Genomic DNA, 23562 nt, shown 5'->3' with positions numbered 1-23562 from the left:
TATGGCCACAGTATGGAAATTGGCAAAAATGCAAGTTTTGAACAAACGGATTGCCGTTACTACTGATTGTAATGTGTGTGGTGTTTTTACCAAATATTACGAAAAATCCGATATGACAACAATCCGCTATAGCGAGTAAATTTTTCGCCGTTGTGAATTCTCGTTATAACAGACTTCTACTGTACTACTAACTTAACTGTAGAGTATGCCAGTTACCTGCTGCAGGCCATTCAATTTGAATCTTTAGCTTTCATGACTGGAGTGTACTTCAAATAGATTTGCAGCTTATTAGGTCATGTGGAGAATGCCTTAAGTATGTTCAGTAGTAATAGACCTGTACAGAACAAAAATGGCAAAGCCACTGACATGGCAAACAAATGTTAAGTTCTTTGTTTTATGTCTGCTGACAGAATGTCCACTTTTTCAGAGTCCACAGTACTTATGCTCACTTTTGTTTGTCCACATGTATAATGTCTACAAGCGTGTGTGTCCACATTTATAATTGGCATGATCACATGGGTCCATTTAATCGTATGTACAGAGGAATAAAGTTACTGAAATATATTAATTTGATGTCTTTGAATAGAAACACAGTATTTCTTTTATGCCCCTCTAACTGCTTTTATGGTTTTCGGAGATGTCAGTGTGCAGCATTTATGTCCCACAGGAGTACTTTTACAGACCGGTAAGTCTGCCAACACGAGACTCACACATTTGAACACTTTCAAATATCAGTGGAATGAGCTGGGATTGACCTGCCAACCTGAGCTACACAGTCCAGCTGTGTCTTTAAAAATATGAACATTTTAGTTAATAAAGTTTCAATATATTTTTCAGAAAAATTATATAGCTGTACCCATCTGTCTTGACAGGTTCATCAGAATGAAGGTACAGTACAGTTACACTAAGCGGAATATTCGAAAAAATAAAATGAATGTTTTGTGTTACTGTAGAGGCTAAATGCAACATGGTTATCATCCATTATTTTTTCCATTTCACTACCCTAAGCAATGTAACGTAATAGATTGATACACACAAAGGATATGTAACTTTTTGTTGCTGACATACTAAATTTTAGGTGCTTATGTGTGAGGCCAGTTCTATATTTGAGATACTTGGAGTCAGTTATTAAATCTAATGCTTCTTTATACACCACATTTGTCATTCTGTTAGCACAGTCAAATAGAGATTTACTGCTACTAACACAGGAGCATGCGACGTATAGTTGGCTCCGTGAGAATCAGCTTGACCTGAGGTCAAGTTCTGCAACTTTCACAGTCATACCTGTGACTTGTTGATAGTCATCGCAAAGCACAGACTAATGCGGAACTGCAAACGCTTGAACCGGAATGGGTAGTTCGTAGGAATCAGCAGCATTCTAAGTATGAACACGGAATATCCTTTGCTACAGCTAGTGAGTACAACCTCCTCGATCAAATGCCTGTGCCATGCTCTCAGTTGTAGCTTAGTGCCATTTCAGAGTTTCAGAGGGGACACATTCCTGAGAATCATGACCTGTGATCCTATTTTCAGAGTTATAATATGTGCTAGATGCCTTTGCTGGCGAGATGTAGTGTTTTAAGTGCACTATGTCTTCTGGTATGGGCTATATCAAATTTGTTACTTTCATTGCCTTGTCTGTCTCATCCTTGGCTTTGACAATATGAAAGTGACTGAGGTATGAGTGATGCTAGTAATACCATTCCTTATGCAGCCAGTCCCTGTTATGAATGGTGTGAAAATATCGCTCATAGGGTCGGTTGGTGCATGCATTTCAGTGGGCTTGGCAGACTGATATGTAATAGCAACGGCTGGCTTGGTGAGGAAAGCAACGGGAAACTACCTCACTCCTCATTTCCCTAGTACATCTCTTCAGTGATGCCTAGGCTATTTATGACAGCTGTTGGCGGAGCTGCAGGGGATCAAACCAGCCTTCGGGCTGAATACCCAACATACATACATACAACATACAATATGTGCTAGCAGTCCAGGGGCTGTGACAGAATTGAGGAAGCCAACAGGATAGAGCACCCCATCATCCTGATTGACGACTCACTTCACCGACGTATACATCACCTCTTGCACTTGAAGTCTATGTATGATGGATGAATTGATAGCTCTGGCTTTGTTGTTGGTTGGAGTTACTAGTTACTATTTTGTTGATTTCAGGTTTATTTCTTGAATACTGGGGTATACTTTGTTGATGATATCATCAATACTCACAAGTGATGTACAAATTTAATCTGACAGTTATTCCATTACTTCCTCCCATCATTCCATTGACATTATTTCCTACTTGTAGTCCTCAATTATTGACAAAATTACTGTATTTCACCTTATTCAGTATAGTAAAGTATACAGCATTTCTAAAAGTTAATACATAAGCAGCTGAATTTGAGTTCTCCACCAGTTCACTTGTCAATGAATATTTCATTTTCGTGACCACAAAATAAACTTTCGAGTTGTGAAGTTGTGTAAGTACTGAATCCAACCTAATAAGTTGACGGTTATTTCGGGTATTCATGCCAATCTTGTCAGTATGAAATGAATGAAAACCTACAACCTGTTTTTCAGTCAATGACCGGGTCAGGGATGGGATGAATGAAGCCCCCAACTTGCGGCGAGGATAAGAATTGTGCCGGCTGCCGAGGCCTGTCGCACTCCTCTAGGACAATGAGTAATGACTGACAGATGAAATGAAATGATAGTAGAGGGTGTTGCTGGAATGAAAGAAGACTGGGAAAACCGGATTACCCGGTGAAAAACCTGTCCCGCCTCCACTTTATCCAGCACAAATCTCACATGGAGTGACCAGGATTTGAACCACGGTATACATTGGTCGGCGCGATGTAAAGCCCCTAGCAAAAAAAAAAAAAAGTATACATTGGTGAGAGGTAGGCACGCTGCCGCCTGAGCAACGGAGGCTCCAATCTCGTCAGTATATTTCTTGTAATGTTTTGTAGTATCTTTATGCCGTTTTGCCCTTTCTGGGCTTTTTAACTCTTATGACAAAAGTTATAGTTGTGCAGTGGGTATCAAGGACAAGTAACGAATAAATGTAAATAATAATAATAATAATAATAATAATAATAATAATAATAATAATAATTGTACCGGGAGGTACACCCCTACGCCGCACTTTTAAATCTTGCGCCAATAAAACCTCCTCTACAGGAGGAACTCTGAACTTAAAACTGGACCAACTTGTAAATTTTCTCAGAAGATGTCACTACCATAATTTTTTTTATGGTGAAGTTCCCTGAACTGTGTGAAATTCTACTTGTTTTTGTTTTCCATTCATCAAGAAGTTTGGACATTCTCTCATAGAGGTCACTACAAAAACTATGATCATGCACCCTGGTGCGAAGTGAAAGAACCTTTCAGAAGTAATTTTGTTTCCATAAGTTTTTTATTTACTAAATTTCGTTCATTCATTTTTGGGTTGGCAATATTTATCCTTTCTTTCCACCTGTTTTGAATTTAACCAATCAAGAATTTAATTAATTTCCTACCAATCACAGGCTTCTTCTTTGATTTGGTGTGTAACTTTAAGCTACCCAATAAAATTGGTGAGAGGCAGGCCTCGAACTTTCCCCGAGGGTTTATAAACTGCTGATTTTCAGGACTCTTGCCCATTTGATCAACGTCTATCTAATTGTGTGGATGTGAAGCAGGAGGCGGGTGGCACCTCTTTCATCAGGCAGCAGATCTTCAGCAAGGTAATGGCCGTTTAACATCTTATTTCTTGCTAGCTCAGCAGTTTAACCCGCGGGAAAGGTCCGAAACTTTAATATGTAACCTTTTTCTCTAAAATGTAAGTTCTGCCGGCTTATGTAAAATCTTATAAAATCTGTAACTGTAATTCGGGGATAGAGAGTGATTTACCCTCTTGAGCTCCCCTTCCTTAATATTTTAAATTTCTTTCTTAGACAGGTCACCTCCATAGTTTGGGAATAGCCCCTGTTTCATCGGCCTAGTGCCTGTTAGGTTTTAAGAAGCTGCATAGAGGAGTGCAAGTATTCGCCTCCTTTCATTTTGTGCTTGGGCCATTTATTTAACTGTTATTTCTTTTACACGAAGGCCCTGTAGGTTGGGTACGAGATACCCCTGTTTCAGTTTTGTGAATTGTGCCTTGGTGGCAAGTTATTGAAAGGTCTGATATTGCCTTGAATAGGCTTTGAAAACTGAGAGCGTGTCAGCTCTTTTCTAGTATTGTAAAAGTGCCCCTAGGAGGCTTGACATTGTAAATTACGGAGCTGGTGCTCCATGCTTTAGGGGATTTCTGCCCTTTGAACAAATCATTTGGTAATGCGGAGCTAGGAGCTCAGACTTGTAAAACTAGGGGCTTGTAGCCCAAAAGTGTTATAATTCTGAAATCTTGAATCCTTCCTAGTCTTGTTTCTTCACCTAGTCAAAGGTTGTTAGATTTTTGTTGTTATTAATTGTTAAAACTCAGAAAATATAACCTTTGTTAAAGTTTTAAATTAACTTTGATTTAGTAGTTAGACCCATTCACCCCGGCACCTTCTTTCACCTCTGCTGATCCACCAAACCACGGTAATAATAATAATAATAATAATAATAATAATAATAATAATAATAATAATAATAATAATAATAATAATAATAATTAGATACATACATCATCATTATAGACCGTTATGCCTTTCAGCGTTCAGTCTGCAAGCGTCTGTGAATTTACTAAATGTTGCCACAATCCTCTATTTTCAACTAGTGCTGTAGCCTCATTTAGTTCTTTACCTCTTACCTTTAAATTGTTAGAAACTGAGTCTAACCGTCATTGTCTTGGTCTACCTCTACTTCTCTTACCCTTCACAATAGAGTCCATTATTCTCCTCAGTAATCTATCTTCCTCCATTCGCCTTACATGACCCCTCCAGCGAAGCCGGTTTATGAGTACAGCTTCATCCATTGAGTTCATTCCTAACTTAGCCTTTATCTTCTCATTCTGAGTAACCTCTTGCCATTGTTCCCACCTGTTTGTACCAACAATCATTCTGGCTACTTTCATGTCTGTTACTTCTAGCTTATGGATAAGATATCCTGAGTCTACCCAGCTTTTGCTCCCATAAAGCGAAGTTGGTCTGAAAACAGACCGATGCAAAGATAGTTTCATCCGGGAACTGACTTCCTTCTTACAGAATATTGTTGATCACAACTGCGAGCTCACTGCATTAGCTATACTGCACCTTAATTCAATCTCATTTACTATAATACCATCCTGGGAGAACACACATCATAAATACTTGAAATTATCTACGTCTTCCAGCTTTGTATCACCAATCTGACATTCAGTTCTGTGGAATTTCTTACCTACTGACATCAATTTAGGCTTTGAAAGGCTAATTTTCATACCATACTCATTGCACCTATTTTCAAGGCTGCAGGCTTTTGGCACAGTCTGCCATTAAGACTAAGGCTTTGGCCACAGTGCAGGCGGTGAGTGGAGCATTGCCGCTATCGAAAAGTTGAAGAGCGGTTAGGGGAAAGCGTATGTGTGGACATCTAACGAGAGTCAATAAGCGGCGCGGCATTTCCCCTCCACGTGGTGATTAGATAATGGCAGTTTCAAAGTTTTCTCATTTGTCTCTGCTTTTAGATTTTAAAAAAATCTAAACTGAAGAATTTGACGTAGGACTAGCATAGAATTTTGTGATCATCCAGTAAATAAATGCATGCGGAATTTCATCATTTATATGGAGAACCGAATTGATTTCCTGATAAGATTTTTCAAATATACTTGTATGTCCATTCAAACTTTTGACTTCTTACTAAAACTTAAGGCACCAACTTCCAGAGACCCATAAGTCAGTTGTAACGCCGAACATAAATTTTCATCTTAGTAAGTTTTCATCTTAGTAATATATTACAAAGGATAATAATATTAATTAAACAATAATAATAATAGGACGTACAACAACAACAATAATAATAATATGTATTAAAAACAATATTGTTTATGTCCATAACGGTGTTTGATTTTACACTGAATTTATCTGGTATATTTAAAATCATTCCAATCTCTTTTCAGGCTTCCCTTGTCACCATTAGGTTTTTGAAGTTCTTCTCTCTGTCATTCCAAAGAAAAATTCGGGTTTGCAGAAATTAGCACTTTCATTTCTCTTGTTAATTTACTAATAGTCATTGCAAGCAACACAGCTGAAATCTCAAACAGGAGTGAACGGCTAGCGATGGGTAGCGTTGTCCTTGCTCCAAGTTCCTAGTCACATTAATGTAGCATTTGCATGTGTTCACAAATATTAATCCTCTGCAGTTTGGTTTCTCAAGTAGTGTGAAACAAACCAAGGCCTTTATACTTCCGTTCAGTACAAACCATATGATTCAAAATGTCTGCTGGTGGTTGTAATATTTCTTTAGTTCCACTCTTTACTACAGTATTTTATCTGCATCTATGATAAACATTTGAGGAATCATGTTTATAAGAATAACTTGAGGTAACAGGTAATGTTGAACTATTTAAACCAGCGAGTTGGCTGTGTGGTTAGGGGCATGCAGCTGTGAGCTTGCATCCGGGAGATAGTGGATTTGAATCTGAAATCATGCTTTTTTTTTTTAATAGCTCGGACAATTATGTGGTTAGGACATGTTTTTGTTAGAAATGATCAGATGAAGTAAGTTATTTGTCTCAATGAGTACATTATCAGTGCCCTTTAGAGGGTACTCCTATCTTTTGTCTCGGCTAAAAAATATGTCTGAAAAGTAGATGTGCAGTACTTCTTTTTCAGCATGAAAATCGGTTGTTCATTTGTAAAAACAGTGCGTATGGCTTTCTGCTGCTGATTGTAACAGAAAAAATGTGTTAATTCATACATGTAGTTACTTTTTCTCTTCTCTCTGCCCCTTTTAGTTGACCTATGAAGGTTCGAAGATGTTTTATATAAATGTTGAACGGAGTTAAGTGGGTCTTTTCTTCTCAGTTCTGGGTGGGATGTTTCGGCCTGGGAAGAATGTGAGACACTGAAGCTAAGAAGTTGACAAAGTTATTAACAGTGTTGTCGAAGTCTGTTAGATTTTTAGAAAACTTTGATTTCCATTTAGTCAGCTCGCTGTTGTACTCATCCAGGTTTAGAACTGGAGTAGCGGTGGTGGTGGTGGTGGTGGTTGTGATGTCATTAAACTGACAATTCTCTGAGGAATTTCAAAAATACTAATCTTACTTTGCTTCTTGACCAAGATATCTCTGTGCACTGTAGGATGAGCTCTGCTGATGTTTATGCTTATAGCCCTGTCGGAGCAATAATATTTTCTGCAATGCGTACATTGTACATGGTGTTATGGTGGCTCGTCAGAGAGGTTATTAGCCATACTGTAAACACATATTTTATGATTGTGTACAAAATAGCAATAAGTATACGCATGCAAAACTTCAGTCCATTACTGACGTTCATTAATAAAGCAGGTAAAACACCATTGCCATGATCATAGCACCCATGTAAACAATCCTATCAGTGTACATTTGGAGGTTAATACTGTATGTATAAAAAGTTGTCAAATACTACAGAAAATGCACTCTGTAGAAGTAAATGTCCTAAAAAAGAATACAGCTACAAAATACACAATTGAAGATGGCAGGATCATAAGAAACACAATGATACAAGGAGCGTGGAATATTGTTACTTCCATCAATCTAAAAGAGTAATATTAATAAATTATCATTTTCTAATTCACCAAGATGTGATATTTACATTGCACGAAAGAAATTACATCTTATAGAGTACTTTCTTGATGTATCCTACATAAATGTATGAACATAGATTTCACTTTTTACAAAATATGTCATGAAATTTCTTTTCATGTTACAGTCTTTTCAAAATGATTAAGTGCTTATGAGTTTTATTTTATTTTATACAAAACTCTGCACATGTAATGTGATTATGTTAAATATTCCCATATTTGATTCTTCCAATTCAAGACATTCTTCCCCTCCCCTCTCTGAAATGATTTGCCCATTAACTACTGAGAATTTGCAAACAACTTAGTAATTTAATGTCCATCTTGTCCACCAGCTCTCATTTCAATGTCTAGGGCAGGGCCATCCAAACAGCGCTCCCCGAGCGCTAGCGCTCTGGCCGCGCTCCAAGCCAGTGCTCTGAGCGCTTTGGGGGAAGGTAGTTTCGGTAGTGATGGGAGGAGCTTGGCTGGCTGAGCGAGCAGCCAATCCATCAGTCGGTAGTCTAGTCCAATGCGCTTTGTTGACAGAGTATAACTAAATCAGTTTCGCAGCCGTCATAAAAATGAAATGAAATGGCGTATTGCTTTTAGTGCCGGGAGTGTCCGAGGACAAGTTCGGCTCGCCAGATGCAGGCCTTTCGACTTGACGCCCGTAGGCGACCTGCATGTCGGGATAAGGATGGAATGATGATGAAGACGACACATACACCCAGTCCCCTGCCAGCGAAATCAACCAATATGGTTAAAATTCCCGACCCTGCCGGGAATCGAACCCGGGACCCCTGTGACCACAGGTCAGCCGCTAACCATTTAGCCATGGAGCCGGGCGCAGCTGTCATGACTGAACATCATAAATCAGAATGGGAAATTTCATTTTTCTGTACAGCTTATAAAGGGCATGCCAAATATTTAGTGTGCCACCAGGATTTAGTGTGTTTAAAACAAACACAATTTGGAACGGCACTACAGTGCCAACCACAGGGATGATTATGGTGATTTGACAGACGCCAGTCGCTAATCGAAGTTAGAATAATTCAAAGAAAATTTCAAGCAGCACTGTTCTATAAGTATTATTTTTTTAATTTTAAAATGATTGTGTCCAGAAATATTGTACCCAATTTGGAGAAGATTATTTGCTCCGAAACTAAAAGCTCGTAAAAACGACTGACCAAAAGCTACTTAAGGTCTACACTATCTGTTCATATTTGTAAAATTTTGTTGAATTTTCCGCTCAGATATGTTCTAATTTCAGATTTGAATAAATCACATTATTCTTTACTTAACACTTGATTTCGTTTCCTGCATATTCCATATTTCGATTTATATATGTGGTATATTTGTAATGGCAAAACAGCCCTATCAGTATGATGTCAACAAACCCACAAAAGCCGTCGACCGCACGTTTGTACGTACGTATCTAGTCAGCACGGTCCGAACATCGTCCGTCAGTCCCAGGTCTCCTCGCTGCCACACTGTAGGAGCGCTAGTCTTGACTGCCCAGTGCTCCCCGAGCGCGGGCGCGCTCTCGGAGCGCAATGACTGGATGGCCCTGGTCTAGGGAGTCAGTTGGGTAGGGTCTGTTGTCACTAGGTATTTTATCGTGTAATATTAAGGCAATAGGTCCGCTCTGGTAATATTTAGATTAAAGTAACAAGGAAATCCTAACTCTGTGGGTCATTAAGAAAAACAATACACACACAGAGTGTGTTCAGTCAATATATCACACAGCAAGATAAAACATAAAGATGAATTTGATGTCATGGACATTAAGAATGAAATTTCTGACAAGAAATGTTTGTCCGTGATGTTAATGATAACTTTTTACTAGTAGTAATAGTAGTTTTCATAGAAGTATTGGAAATACATTCATGAAATGTGAAAATGATCTAATGAACAAGAAAACGTACCAGCAAAGGATATAAGTGATAGCTAAGGTTAGGAGTAAACACGCAGGATTTCCTTCTAACAGATCCTGTTTAGACCAGATTTGCACATTAAGAATAATATAGAGCAACATATTGAATGGAATACTAGGCTGTATACTATATTTGTAGAATTTAAAAAAATGATTGATAACAAGAAAAAGTGTGTGAATGGTACTACAGCAATATGGTATCCCAAAGAAGTTAATAAGTATAATCCAAGAATCTTACCATCAATATACAAGCCAAGTTATTCATGAAGGAGAAGTACAGAGCTCTTCGACACAGAAACAGGAGTAAGACAAGGTTTCATCCTGTTACCTCATATCTTTCTTCTGGTCATAGATGCCGTAATGAAGAAAACTACTGCAGGAAAAAGAAAAGGGATACAGTAGGGCCTCACAAACAGATTAGAAGATCTGGACTTTACTGATGGTGTGTGCTTATTGACAGAATCATACCAGATGCCAAAACTAAATTAGATGAATTGCTGAAAGAAGCAGAAAATGTTGGACTAATGTTCAATAAACCAAAAACTAAAACAATGATATTAAATACCAGAAATCAAGTTCCTATCCAGCTGTAAAATTAAGCCCTAAAATATATGGATCATTTTATACCTACTGTATTTACAAACCATTGTTGCAAAGGATTGAGCAGCAGAAGATAATGTAATACAACATATCCAGATAGCAAATGGGGCCTTTGTTCAACTGTGTCCTATTTGCAAGAACAAAATACTGTAACCACAAAAACTGAGGTGAAATTTTCAAAAGCAATGTCAAATCACTTTTGTTATATGGATCAGAATCATGGAAAATCATAAATCAAATCAAATAGGTAACTCAGAATTATACTAAATATATACAAGCCAGAGACAATAAAAAAAGAAGAACAATGGACACGAGCATCAGAAGAACAGATCAAAAATGAAATAAAAAGGGAAAAACAACAGAAATGGTTAGGACACACACTCTGGAAGCAGACAGTGCCATTGAGAAACAAGTACATGATTGGAATCTCCAGGGTGCTTGTAGAAGAGGAAGGCTGAAACAAATGTGGAGACATTTCATTGAGGATGAAAGTTGACAACAGGGAAAGAACTGGAGAAAGATGAAGACAATCACAAGCTATAGAGTGGGATGGCACAGCTCCATGGAGCCCTGTATTCCAGTGGGAACTAAAAGAGATCAGTCATTGACTGCCATATGCTATTTACATAACTATTATACCTATGTTAGAATGATGTTGTTTCTAGAATCTGCTCATCCTTTCAGTCACTTCAGTTGGACTGTGCAGAAGACCTGCTTCATCTGACCCAGTCTGTAAACTCACAATGTACCAGACACAACCTACACTACCGGTCAAAAGTTTTCGACCACCTATCACAACTATGGATTTGTGGTTAAAACAGAGATGTAGTTTTAAATAATCTATCATAGCCCTGTTCTGATAATAAAACAAGCATAAACATGTAAAGACAGAATGACTCTGTTGTGGAGGGTTGCTGATGATTAACCACAACAACACTGACGTGTCTTCACCCAAGACGTGTCCACTCGAATAGGCCTCATTCCTTCAGCTGTCTGTGTAGCAAGCAGTTCACATTAGTTTTCAGTACACTATGTGCAGCTAGCAGTGTGTTTGTGTATCTGATCAGGTGCATACCATATTACCTCCAAATGGGACGGAAGCAGGAGATTGGAACTGAAAAACGTGCTGTAATTGTAGTTCTGCATCACGAAGGGTATTCTAGTAGGACAATAGCAACAAACGTTGGCAAAGCCCAATCTACAGTGGTGTGTACATTGAGGCTGTTCAAGCAAACCGGTGCCAATGCAAATGTTTCGCAATCTGGAAGACCCCGTGTAACATCATACAGGGAAGATCAGTTCATATGTGTACAGAGTAAATGTCAGAGGACTCGTACGGCACCTGAAATTCGCGAGGAAGTCAGTAATATGTGAGCTGATTCAATCTCTGTCTCAACAGTGCAATGCTGTCTTCGTGAACGAGGTTTAAAGGGGTGCATACCGGCCAAAAAACCTTCATTACGGACACAAAATAAGGTGAAAAGAATGCAATGGGCACAGCAACATAAAAACTGAAGCGTGTACCAATGGTCCAAGGTGTTATTCACGGCTGAATTGAAGTTTGAAGTATTTGGGAGCCATCGTCAAATGTTTGTTCGTCGACTTCGTGGAAAACGTTTGAAGAGTCAGTGTGTGGCACCTACGGTGAAGCATGGTGGAGGGTCAGTTATAGTGTGGGGATGTTTTGTGGGTGATAAAGTCGGTGATCTAGTGTGAATTAAGGGAACATTAAAGAAGGACGGATATCACAGGATACTGATCAACAATGCAGTTCCATCTTCTAAATTGTGTAGAGGGTATGTTAATAGAAAAGAGAAATGTGAGGAACTGAAAAATATGATTTGGCCAAGTCAGTCACCAGATTTAAATCCCATTGAACTGTTATGGGATGAACTTGACAGGGAGGTCCAAAAACTGAGGTCAACTAATGTTGAAGAGCTATGGAATAATTTACAGAGCTTTTGGACTGCAATATCTACACAAACACTACAAAATATTTCCAGAATACCAAGAGTTTGTGCAGCTGTTCAAAGGGCAAAGAGTAGATACTTTGAAGAGGCTAAAATATAAACCATATTGTATTCTACTTAATGATAGAGAGAGAAAATAACATATATTGTTGGTCTATTTAGTTTTTACGATGTGTTTGTACATTGAAATAAAGTATCTAGTTTTGTGCAAGGGTGATATAGATGTTGATTCCCATAGGGAGTCTGAAATATTTGTCCCGAATGAGTACATGTATATTACCAATATAAATGGTCCGTTATTGGACATTATAAATTTTCCAGCTAACTCATTCCTGGTTGCCAGCATTTCACCCCCGTGTGCTAGGTTGGGCTCCTCAGTTGGTACCTAGCACACCTACCAAGACGCATGGCTAGTGCACACCGTGAAGGCCACTGCATAGGCTACTTCAAGCCACCGGCATTGCCAATGCACTATGAGAGACTTTGTCTCACTACCAAAAATTGAAGCCCGCTTGGCCATCAGATGATATAGATGTTGATTCCCATAGGGAATCTGAAATATTTGTCCCGAATGAGTAAATTTATAATACCAATATAAATGGTCCGTTATTGGACATTATAAATTTTCCAGCTAACTCATTCCTGGTTGCCAGTGTGAAACTCGTAACTGATATTCTTTCTTACTGCAAACCCAGTACCAAATTGCAATTGGGTGTTAAGGACTGGAATTGCTGGTTTACCTTTGTATATTCTGTAGTTGCCTGACTCGAAGTGATTTTCATCTGTATATCTGGTTTCTTGAAGAGCTAAAATTTGGATAACCGAGCTCGATAGCTGCAGTCGCATAAGTGCGGCCAGTATCCAGTATTCGGGAGATAGTAGGTTCGAACCCCACTGTCGGCAGCCCTGAAAATGGTTTTCCGTGGTTTCCCATTTTCACACCAGGCAAATGTCCGTTATTGGACATTATAAATTTTCCAGCTAACTCATTCCTGGTTGCCAGCGTTTCGCCCCCATGTGCTAGGTTGGGCTACTCAGTTGGTACCTAGCACACCTACCAAGACGCATGGCCTTAATTAAGGCCACGGCCGCTTCCTCCCCACTCCTAGCCCTTCCCTGTCCCATCATCGCCATAAGACCTATCTGTCCGTGCAATGTAAAGCAACTAGAAAGAAAAAAAAAATTGGATATTTAGTCTATCTAACACGTCCGCTAATTGCTTCAATTTGCTGTTTTGAGAAGTGTATTGATGTTGACGAGGCCAAGAAAATGCTTGCATTTGTGACAAAGAGATTTTGGAAGCTCCGATAACATTTCCGCGTGATGTTTCTCGGTCCCAAGAATCCAATGACTGAGAAAACCTAGTGCAATCTCTAGGGTCTGGGGTAGTTTGTATGTCAGCTGACATCTCCATCATGCTAAAAGGTTGAAGGTAATCGGGAGACTGCTAATTGTTGATCTCGATGTTACAACTAAGGTAATGAGCCTTAGAGGTTGCCTCAAGATGGTTGTCAGCCGCCTCTAATATGTGTTTGGTCTGCGAGAGCTATTTTATTTTGCTCAAGTCCACCAGTAAGCTGGTTAGGACCCCCCTATCCACCACCTGGGACGCGCTACATGGGAGTATCACCTCTCGCCCTGCTTCGACAGCGTAGTAGGTTCGTGGACTATTGTAATTTTCATCATCATCATCATCATTATTATTATTATTTACATGATATAGGCTTTTGGGCTTACGCTGTATCAAGAAAATAAGGTGAAATTCTTTACGTTTTGCAGAGAACTTTGCTCTGCATCATCTTAAGCCCAAAAGCCTATATCATGTCTATAAGTACAGGCCATGAAAGCATCAATGGCATCATCATCATCATCATCATTATTATTATTATTATTATTATTAAGTAAAATATGTATGATGAAATGACAATCAAAATTCTTAAAAACTAAATTAAAATATCGAGGTCTGACAATCAGTTTAGAGCCCTTAGTGTCACTTCTTGTTGTGCTTTTAGTCCATCATCCTATTAGAAAGGAGGACAGTTCTCTACAATGTATGAGATTGTATGCTCCTCTCCAGAGGCCCATACTCGGGGGCAAGGAGGGACGCAGCCCCCCCTAGCTCTCAGGGAAAGGAAAGATCTAATATAGTCAAGTGTTTTTCTTTCAAGAAAATGATTTAAAATGGAAAATTCTAAATTCCCGTGGAGGGGAAATGCTGGTTAATAGAGCAAATGCCTGAAAAGCCTTACATCTGATCAGTTTTGAATTTTTGACATTTTTGACATGCTCTATTGGTGAAAAATATCTAATTCCCTCCACGGGAATTTAGAATTTTCCATTTGGAATTGCTAGGCGGGCAATAATTCCATTGTGGAGATTTATCTCCCGTATGCAGTTATCAGACTGTGCCTCTTATAAGGGCTTCTGATAAGTCACCTGTACAACACATCACAGCAGCGACGTCTCTCAAGTGGACTACACAACTTATCGCAGAAGACTCTCCTGCTATTTTTGATCGGCCGGGTGGCTACACATCTTTACTATCCGCTCACGCCAAACCAACAAAGCATATAGACTGACTCTTGGATGTCAGCCTCCCTACTATCAACCACCATGATGACCACCACCATCACCACTACCTTTGCGACCCCTGCTCACACTTTTTCCTCCCTTTCCATCACAACTGTTACGTCGTCCCATTCATCGCTGCTTCTGTCCACCTCTCTTCCCGCACTACCTCTTGTTGATCCACCTTGACTATTACATATTCCTCCCCGCTACTTCACCCGCCCTTTTACGCCGTCTACGTCTGCCTTGCCAGCCATTACGTCACCACCGTCCGTCGTACCAGCAGCAGCCGCTCATTAACTTCCATCACCGTCAGCAACATCAGCCACAAACAAAGTCTTCAGTTGCATCGTCCGTGGCATAAGCCCACTCATCCCGGCAACTGACATTCAAGAACAACTCCGCTTTCAAGCCATACCCATCAAGAGGGCGTTCCATATCTACAACTCCACCGGCCCGACATACTTAATCAGACTTCAGCTTCACAGCGCAGCAGCCCTCGCCCACCTGATCTCCAACGGAGGACTTCTCTACGGCCGTCATCATACCGTCGAACCCTCTCGCTCACCTCCCCGTCTTAACCATCGCACCTCCACATTTTGTTGCCATACCCGGCCAGATCATCCCCGCTTTCAACGTTCTTTCCATGTCCGTTCACCTACTTCCTCTGCTAATCTCTCCCCGCCTACCCTTGCATATCTCCAACACCTCATAACTGTCCTTTACCATATCGCTTCAACACTTCACCACCTTACCGTTCCACGCAACTTCCTTCTCGATACTCTGGTGTAAACCTCCATCTAAAGTTATTTCCCCAAGCCAAGTGGCTCCTCCATAATATTCACAGCGCTTACCCATCTCCTACATCTACAAGCATCACATTACTCTCTTCACTGCTCCTGGCCCGAGAGATCGCGTTACGATCTAGGGGGCCCGCCTCGCCCTCCGGGCGGGGAATGAAAACTTTTTCATCGTCGTCGGTCACCTGCATACACCCCAGCATCAGTGGGTAGGGTCTGACACATCCCACTCTGATGAGTCTATTGTCAGACCTGAGACGAAACGCTGGTTAATAGAGCAAACGTCTGAAAAGCCTTACATCTGATCTGTTTTGACAATGATTTAAAAGTTGGTATTACATAGAAGTGATAGTGGATACCGTGGGTGGTATTCTACCATGGAATACAAGTCGCCATTCATCTTCCAAAATATTAAAAATACTACATACCCCCAGGTCTAGACCCCCCCCGCCCCCCCGCTACAAGCTATCCTATGGGCACCCTTGGCTCCTGTACATCACAGCCACACACCAGTTTTAAAAAATCCTCACTTCAATGTGTACTTAAATCTCCCTCAGCCTGTTCAAGTACAGCTGAGTCTTCACCATGCGTGTCGGGGAAGATAGAATTTCTTGATGAGCTTTTTTGTTGGGTCCTTGATCAAGTGGCCATTGGTTGGTGGGTGTTTTTTTCATTTTGGTGGTAACATTGGAGGTAGGTTATTATAGATTACCCAGATTTCCCCTCATTATTCCAGAATAACATCCAAAGGTAAAATTATTATGGATAAACAGTATTATCATGAAATAAAAATACCAAAAGTAAATGTATGAACACTGCTTGGTTTAACTTCTGTGCAGAATTTTGGCAGCTATATCAGTTCTGCCTGCTGCAATTGCTTTTTTAAAGCCAGCAACTTATGCTCTAACAATGACCTATTCAACTGTTAACTTGCTATATTGGAAGCTTTGTAGTTCCTGTACTTCATGTACATTAATGAAAATCATTACCGTTGTCATCTTGGCCAGCAGCTGTGGAAATTCTTGTAAACTTCCAACCAAGTAAAGATAAGAATTGTTTGCCATTTGGTGCTTGAGAAACCTTTTTCAGCTCATCCAGGTATTTCTGGGGGTTGCTGGGGCCACTCAGACTCATGATGGTTTTGGCAGAGTTAAGGCCAGAAGCCCTTCCTGATGCCACTGATTTTTGAGATGAAAGTCTCAACTCAGGATCAACTTGGATTTGAACTTCAGTCTTCTGAGTGGGAAGTCAGCAGCTAAACCACTGAGCAAATCATGCCCTTCTGTTTAGGTGCTTGAAACTCTGTCATAAAAGAAGTCTGAGATATGTCAGATTAAGGAATGCCCTGTAGTATCTACTTTTTTAAAGAAAAATATGTTACATTCATATTCAAATTTCTCGAATCCAACTTGGGAACAGAAATTGATGTTCGCCACAGTCATAAATAAATTTATGAACAAATGTTTTGCATAATACATTTTAAAAATTATACACTTTGCAGTGCAACATTAAATCCACATCTTACCATTAGAGCACTTAAAAAATACGTTAAGTTGTACGGCAAGAGTTCTGCAAACACCAAAGAATCTGTCTTCTAAGTCATTAAAATAAAACAAAACATGGAATCTTGGTCACTGCCAGAATGAACTAGTTATCAGTTTGGTTTGACTTGTCTTGTATTTTGCAGTTTGGCAAAATTCTTTTAATAAATAAGGTACCATTGAGTATGGTATGAGATGCTTTGTCCTTGAATTGACAAAAGGGTACAGTAAGATGTTTTAATCAAAACCATCAGTCTGTTGGATCTCAAAAGAAATCACTTATTGACATAAAAAGATAAGGATTCCTATTTAAAATCAAGAAAATAGCCCATAATGGTGATGCCCTGTACAGGCTACAATAAAATATGCAGTATACTTGATTCTGTAAGTAAAATATTGTGTTAAATATACCTCAAAATTGAAACAATAAATAGATGGCTTCTTCAAAGAGAACTTGCCTTCTGAAGACATCTGATCAACTGAGAAGAAACAAGATTATTTCTATGAGTTTAGTAAAGTTACAACTGGTTCCTGTGCACATGCGTGTCTGTGGGGAGTATGAATGATTTGGTGGCCACTAGTAAATATATACTCAGAACATATTTCTTTCATTCTGTGTCATCTTTTGAGCAAAAAAAGGAAATTTAACTTAATTGGCTATGTTTACTACTTCATGTTTTGCAAGTTATAACTTGCCAATTGTCTATTACAATAACCCCACTTTATGTAGGGCCTAGGTAACATCATTACAGTAGCGAATTGAGTGCATTCTTTCCCTAAAAAAAAAACAGTGACTGCTATGGGTGTGAGTTCTTTAATATTGTACAGCATCAAGTAGAGGCATTGGCAGATATGGTTCCCTTTCTTAGTTTTATGTTAATCTCTTCTACCATCCCTGAAAATTTGATGGTTTCTTTCTAACTTATTCTATGTTATGAGTTATGAGGAAACAACAGATTCAAAATAAATCTTGCTGTAGTAAATGGACAGAAATACACAGAAAGAGATACTAGGAAGAACAGACTCGATGATTAAGATAGTAGAGTGTGGTTTTGTTAATAATAGAAATTAAACAGACATTGTAAACATTATGAGGAGAGCATTTGAATGATAAATCTAGATTGCGTTAGTAATCTTCTTCCCATAATTATTTCTTTTCAGGAGGGGGGGGGGGGGGTTCAGACTGGAAGATGTTCAGTTTTACCTGGATATGTTTACTGATAATATTCTTCACCATTTGATTCTATCCTCTCTATCCATCTCTATCCTCCGGTATTACCCATAAGCTCATAATAAGGAATCATGATTTACTTGCTTCTGTTTTGACTTCCAAGTGACTGACTGTGGATATGTTGGTAAATGTTTATATTTTTATTCATACATAACCATTGTGTTTATCTTCAGGCATCTTCCCCCAGTTTGTTTGCATACTGTATATTCATACAATTTTTTGTTCCTTTTTCATTACATATTTGTTATAACAAGTGGGTTCCTTTTTTTCCTTCTCTCCTTGTCCCATATTCCTTGTCTAGTGCTACCTGAATAAACCTGATCCTTGAGATAAACTACTAATATTATGCCCAAGTTCAGTATGCACTGGTTGAATCCCACTTCTTACTGTCTCTCTCTTTCCTGTGTTTGACTTGCTCTCTTGCACTTTCCTCATTAAGATGAAGATAACTCAGGGGAGTGTGGATACCTTTGCACCCTGAGACACAAGCTTGTCCAGTTTGTGTTTTTGAGGTATAGTCCAGGAGCATAATGCATCCCGTATTTTTTTTTGAAGGGACTATGTGGAATCTCCTTACTGTATACTACATAATGCTGTAGTACTGGGTGTTTACCTTAAAATTGCGCCGTTTGGTTTTTATGGTCATAAATCCAAGATGGCCACCATATGGGACATTTATTCATTATATTAAGAATAGCTCCTTCCAGAGTGCTCAAATGCAAAATGTGCATAGAACATTTCTTGATGTCCATGATCCGACAAACAAATTTAGTTATCAATTTTTTCATATCTCTTTAACATTTGTGAGTTATGGTCCATTACATATGTCATCATCGGTTTTGAACATGTTACCATCAATTATTTATTAAGGGATAAAATAAATAATGATAGTGCTGTTATTTACTCACAATAACTTTAATAATACAATGATATGGAGCAAATGTTACTTGTACAGTCATGTACAATGGTATGAAACACGTTTTACAAATACATATACAGTGATATTGAACAAACATTAACGTTTAACATTAATGAACTAATGTTAATCACATGACATTGTTCTTTATAAAGCAAATTTACCTCCATCATGTAATGAATTTGTAGTAGTAGTAGTAGTAGTAGTAGTAGTAGTAGTAGTAGTAGTAGTAGTAGTAGTAGTAGTAGTAGTAGTAGTTTGTAAGACATATTACAGAATGTATTGATATAAAAAGTACTTTAATGAGATTAAATTATTCTTTTAAAACAAATTATCATCACTATCTAACTCCTCCAATGAATTATTCAGGTCGCTTAAGTGGGGCCAGTGTCCATTTTTCGGGAAATAGTAGGTTCGAACCCCACTGTCGGCAGCCCTGAAAATGGTTTTAAGGCTTTTTGCGGATGATGTTATTCTCTATAGAGTGATAAATAAGTTACAAGATTGTGAGCAACTGCAACGTGACCTCGAAAATGTTGTGAGATGGACAGCAGGCAATGGTATGTTGATAAACGGGGTTAAAAGTCAGGTTGTGAGTTTCACAAATAGGAAAAGTCCTCTCAGTTTTAATTACTGCGTTGATGGGGTGAAAGTTCCTTTTGGGGATCATTGTAAGTATCTAGGTGTTAATATAAGGAAAGATCTTCATTGGGGTAATCACATAAATGGGATTGTAAATAAAGGGTACAGATCTCTGCACATGGTTATGAGGGTGTTTAGGGGTTGTAGTAAGGATGTAAAGGACAGTGCATATAAGTCTCTGGTAAGACCCCAACTAGAGTATGGTTCCAGTGTATGGGACCCTCACCAGGATTACCTGATTCAAGAACTGGAAAAAATCCAAAGAAAAGCAGCTCGATTTGTTCTGGGTGATTTCCGACAAAAGAGTAGCGTTACAAAAATGTTGCTAAGTTTGGGTTGGGAAGAATTGAGAGAAAGGAGAAGAGCTGCTCGACTAAGTGGTATGTTCCGAGCTGTCAGCGGAGAGATGGCGTGGAATGACATTAGTAGACGAATAAGTTTGAGTGGCGTTTATAAAAGTAGGAAAGATCACAATATGAAGATAAAGTTGGAATTCAGGAGGACAAACTGGGGCAAATATTCATTTATAGGAAGGGGAGTTAGGGATTGGAATAACTTACCAAGGGAGATGTTCAATAAATTTCCAATTTCTTTGAAATCATTTAGGAAAAGGCTAGGAAAGCAACAGATAGGGAATCTGCCACCTGGGCGACTGCCCTAAATGCAGATCAGTATTGATTGATTGATTGATTGATTGATTGATTGATTGATTGATTGATTGATTGATTGATTGATTGATTGATTGATTGATTGATTGATTGATTGGTTTCCCATTTTCACACCAGGTAAATTCTGGGGCTGTACCTTAATTAAGGCCACGGCAGCTTCCTTCCCACTTCTAGCCCTTTCCTGTCCCATTGTCACCATAAGACCTATCTGTGTCGGTGCGACATAAAGCAACTAGCAAAAAAAAAATTATACAGGGTATTGAAGTCTGTAGTCACGTCAGAAATTTGGCATTTCGACTTGGATGTTGTAAGACTGTGGTGATGTAAGTGAGCATGTTCTGTCATCCCGGTCAAGTCTTTTGCTTCTGTAGCTAGTGTTGACAGTTCAGGAGCAATAAAAAAATTTGCCAGTGTACTTCTCTATTGGGTAATATTTACAAGCCCTCTTGCTACCTTCATTGCTCTATTTTGTGTTCTAGAGTCTTGTCTGCACCCAAACCACAAAATAGTATCTTACTCTTGTGTACCACCCAGTTCCCTTTCATAAACTCTTCCCAGAGATTTGGGTTTGTCTTTTCTATCTGACTTATATTAGCTAAATACCAAGAGATCATACTTGCATAGTTTCTTAAATCAAGAGCAAATGAATATCGGACAAAATCTTCTAATGAAGCTAGATATAGCTCCTAATTACCAGTTCTTACAGATTGTATGTAACACAAAATATAAATTTCATGTTTCCGTATTGACAGCTAAACTAATATTATTTAAATCACTATAACAATGATTTATTGTTGAACAATATCTTCCTTATTCAATATCTTACCTTATGGTTAATGTGAATTTGGAAACCTTAAATTTCACATTCATCACAACTATACATGTTTCAATCCTAATTGGATCATGTTCAGTAGATTGCTAAAATGGACATTACATATTGTAGTTAAAAACATTTAAAGCTGAAATAAGGATGATATTATGAATGTTAAAATGTTAAATTGTTCTCATTAAGAAAAAGTTTATGTTCTTATAAGGTCGTGGTTTAAAATCTTCTGTGTACACTATTGTCCACTTGTGATGTCCTCTTGATGATATCATTAGTTGCAAGTCTACTGATTGGACTAGGCGGTATCTGATTAATGATTGATATTATGTAATTTGGTTTGCTGCCAATAAGGATTATCATAATTGCATAAGTCTCGGTGGTATGATTGCCTTCTTTGCCCAGTTGAACGATGTGTTTACTTGCATGGTTTTGTGCACACTGTTAAGTTTTTTAAATTCGCATTAACCATAAGGTATTGAATAAGGAGGATATTGTTAAAAAATAAATCATTGTTATAGTGATTTAAAGAATATTAGATCATATGTAACTCAACATAGTCCCAACCATTTCCATGTATTGGTGAGCAACTTTAAAGGTGGGTTTGTGCTCTCCTTCATCATTATCAAACTCCTCCATTTTAGACACGATTTTCAAGTTCTTTAGAGCAAAAACAGTCTGTTTGTGAACTGAATTAGTATTTGTAATGTTGCCTGTTTGCTCGGAGCAATCAACTTTTTGATCTCCCTATCACATTCATCTTTTATGGCTTCATTATGGTTAGAAAACAAGTAAGTATAGCACTTGAATAAAGCAAGCAGAAGTGTTGTATGCATTTCAGTTTCTTGTCTCACATGCTTTCCTGCCAGGATTTGTGACATAACTGAATCGCCATATAAATCACTTGAAGCACATTCAAGTCCTGCACCTTCTACAAATGTGCCTATTGCTCTTAGCATTGCCATTACTGTGTGCATTTCTTCCGGTCTCAACACCAAATTTTTAGAGAGTTTGGGTTTTGCCAAAGCTAAATGACAAACTGGTTTATAAAGCCCAAGGTCGAAAGAGAGAACAGTTTTTGAATCTGAACCTACAATGGCTGTTGTCACTCTTTCCAACCTTTCCATACACATTACCCGTGTGCAAGGAGTTTTTGGACTACTGTCTATGAAAGGAAGCACACAAACCCTCATTTGTTTCATTGGCTTGTTCACCACTGATTGATATGCAGACAAACAGGGTAATATGTAGTCTTAGGCAATAAATGTAGATTAATAAATATGTTTCATGGAGGAAAAAGTGGTGTATAACTCACAAATGGTAAGAGAGATGAAAAAATTGCTAAGGACTAAATTTGTTCATCGGATCATGGACATCAGAAAATGTTCTATGCACATTTTGCGTATGAGCACTCTGGAAGGAGTTATTCTTAATATAATGAATAATGTCACATATGGTGCCCATCTTGGATTTATGACGTCATAAAAACCAAACAGCGCAATTTTAAGGTAAACGCCCAGTACTACACCATTATGTAGCATACAATAAAGCAATTCCACATAGTCGCACCTTCCCTTCACAAAAAGTCCCACGGAGTAGGTAAATGGGCATTATGCTCCTGGACTAGTAAAATTAGACTCCTGGTAGTACAACCAACTTAACAAGTTTAAAGTTACTAAATGCTAAAATACTATAATGGATATATAGGAACACTCTTATTTTGATATGTACAACAAAGTTTGATGGAGACTGAGCAGATTGGCTGCACAGTTTGGTCATGTAGCTGTGAGCTTGCATTTGGGAAATGGTGGGTTCAAACCCTCCTGTCGTCACCCCTGATGATGGTTTTCCATGGTTTCTCCATTTTCACACCAGGCAAGTGGTACCCTAGTTAGGGCTATGGTCACTCTCTTCCCTATCCTATCCCATCATCACCATGACACCTGTCTGTATCAATGCGTTGTAAAACAAATAGCAAAACAAGTTTGATAGAGGAATAATAATATTGGTTTTCATGTCTCATTAACTATAATATTTTTATGGTTTTAGGAGATGCTGAGGTGCCAGAATTTTGTCCCTCAGTAGTTCTTTTATATGCCAGTAAATATAGGGACAATAATAATAATAATAATAATAATAATAATAATAATAATAATAATAATAATAATAATAATA

General features: G+C 38.5%; 1 protein-coding gene across 2 annotated transcripts in view; it reads left to right on the top strand.

The window, feature by feature from the left end:
- Positions 1 to 23562, top strand: part of su(f) (cleavage stimulation factor subunit su(f)) — a 455931-nt gene that overhangs the window by 367042 nt on the left and 65327 nt on the right. The window lies entirely within an intron of this gene.

This window comes from Anabrus simplex, chromosome 1 (assembly GCF_040414725.1).
Source record: "Anabrus simplex isolate iqAnaSimp1 chromosome 1, ASM4041472v1, whole genome shotgun sequence".
NCBI classification, from domain to species: Eukaryota; Metazoa; Arthropoda; class Insecta; order Orthoptera; family Tettigoniidae; genus Anabrus; species Anabrus simplex.
This window is presented reverse-complemented; position numbering and strand designations above follow the sequence as displayed.